The sequence below is a fragment of the Ricinus communis genome, chromosome 3 (assembly GCF_019578655.1).
Source record: "Ricinus communis isolate WT05 ecotype wild-type chromosome 3, ASM1957865v1, whole genome shotgun sequence".
Lineage (NCBI taxonomy): Eukaryota > Viridiplantae > Streptophyta > Magnoliopsida > Malpighiales > Euphorbiaceae > Ricinus > Ricinus communis.
This window is the reverse complement of record NC_063258.1, coordinates 20,337,393-20,339,703: the sequence shown is the minus strand read 5'-3', so window position 1 is coordinate 20,339,703 and position 2,311 is coordinate 20,337,393. Positions and strand designations below refer to the sequence as shown.

Sequence of the window (2,311 nt, the reverse complement as noted above, 5' to 3'; positions counted from 1 at the left end):
ATTAATAACTCTTAATAGTTTTAAATCATGCTTAATGCAAATCATGTGTCAGATGGGAAGAGATTCCATTAGGTTAGTGGGTTTAGGGCTGGGTAGCTAGAGAGAGGCAGGGTTCAATTCAGGATTTAGAGCACGGGTAAGTAAGATCGGCAATCCATAAAATTCATTTCTAGAATTCCATCACTTGAACCCCCTTTTGGGTTTGTTTCTCTCTTTGCAATTATTTTCTTTATTTGTTAGATTTGTCCTTCATTTACTTATTTGCACTCCATAACCATTAAATTTGGTAATGTTAGAACTTTCACACACTATTTAGGACTAGATAACATGCAAGCAGTAACTCTAGGTTCACCCGATCTCCGAGATCGACCTTGATACTCACTGGTGCTAGGCATCGGTAGGTTCGCGCCTTAGGTATAGGTTGCATAAATACCCCATCAAGTTTTTTAGGCGTTAGAAATAATGTGGTGAACTAGAATGAATTGTTTTGTGTTAATTTAGTCATTATTTGTTTATTCATTTATTCTTTATTTTTTTTATTTATTGTTATATTATTTTTGATTGATTAGTGGTTGTTTGGTTATGGTTTCAGATGCCGGGGCTCTAACCTGATCCTACGACACCACTTGCTCAGCTGAAGCTCTCGGATTATTGTGGCGACATTTGCGGGGTTGAGGAGGAGGGCGATTCTGATTCAGGTTCAAGGCGGCGCGATGAGAACCTCGAACCCTAGGCCAATGAGGATCGAAAGGATGATGTCTGAGTTTGCTCGACCATCTTTGGATGGGGCCGAAAACTAGTATAGTTAGACTACTGTAGCGACCAACAATTTTGAAATAAAAGCCAGCGTGATCCGGATGATTATTGAGGCGTGCAGTTTGGAGGAATGCCAGTGAGGATCCCAATGCACATATCTCTAATTTCTTAGAGATTTGTGACACATTCAAGATAAGCGAAACAACGATGGCGCCATTCGGTGAGATTGTTTCCATTTTCTTTGAGGGGCCAGGCTAATAGATGGTTGCAATCCCTTCCATGACGAAAGGATTACTACACAGAGGGGCGTTGGCTGAAAAAATTTTATATAAGTATTTTCCTCCCTTCAAAGCTGCTAAACTTAGAAATGACATATCTTCTTTTGTGCGGTTTGATGATGAAAGCATATACGATGCATGGGAGAGGTTTAAAGATCTTTTGAGATCACGCCCATCCAGTTGCCGGTGTGGATGCGAGTTGGACCTTCTGATGGGTTGAACCTTGCGCAAAGAGAATGGTGGATCTTTTGCGGTGGTGGAATATTAAAAGGCGGTAGGCTCGAGAACACGATGAGGGAAATGGCGAACAACTATCAATGGCAATCCTCTAGGAGGCCGAAACAAGCTATTAGCTAGTTTAGAAAGTATTCATCAATCCCTCTATTTATGTGGGAGTATTATTAGGTAGGGCTGATGAAATTATTTCCTATTTTTGTTAAGGCGGCTCGGAAAAATGGGACTACAAGAGATTGTTGACCAATCAACTATTATCTCATACTATAAAAATAGCATGCAATCGAATACTTAAGGGTAGTGAGCATATTATTTGAGTTTTCTACCTTGTAGAATCAAGATATGGTTTCTTTCAAGAACTTTATGAATTTATCAAGACTCATTCTAACGAGCGTAGACTTATTACTCACATCCTTCCTTTCTTTTGTATTCTTTGGTCAGATTTGTTTAAGAGAAAAAAATGGGACTCTGAGGTTGTTGACCAATCAACTATTATCTCATACTATAAAAATAACATGCAATCGAATACTTGAGGGTAGTGAGCATATTATTTGAGTTTTCTACCTTGTAGAATCAAGGTATGGGTTCTTTCGAGAACTTTATGAATTTATCAAGACTCATTCTAACGAGCGTAGACTCATTACTCACATCCTTCCTTTCTTTTGTGTTCTTTGTGACCACTTGTGTTTAAGTCAATTTGATTTGATCCTTTGGCTTAGCCGTATAGGAGCGAATAAAGAAGTTGTGATTTCTTTCCTTATCAAATATGAAATCCCAACTATGTTCTCATTTTGTTTGTTTCTTTTGTTTCTGATGTGTATTTCTTGTGTTCTACAATCTAAGCGGTCTTACTATCGATGCGATCTAGCACTATTGGCGTATCAAGGTCGTATTCCTACGGGAATGTGAAAGTTACTCCTTTGTTCTTTGTTATATTAACCTAAAATGAGTGATGAATACTTTCTAAACTAACTAATAGCTATAAGCTAAGTTCTAAGGGAGATCACGGGGAGTAATTGATAAATAAAATAACCAAGACGGGG

At 38.3% G+C, this 2,311-nt stretch overlaps 1 non-coding gene across 1 annotated transcript; it reads right to left on the bottom strand.

Moving 5' to 3' along the window:
• Positions 1-1,114: 1,114 nt before the first annotated feature.
• LOC125369634 lies at positions 1,115-1,216 on the bottom strand. The gene has a single exon (XR_007215311.1). It is a non-coding gene; the product is annotated as a small nucleolar RNA R71 (small nucleolar RNA).
• Between the last annotated feature and the right edge of the window lie 1,095 nt (positions 1,217-2,311).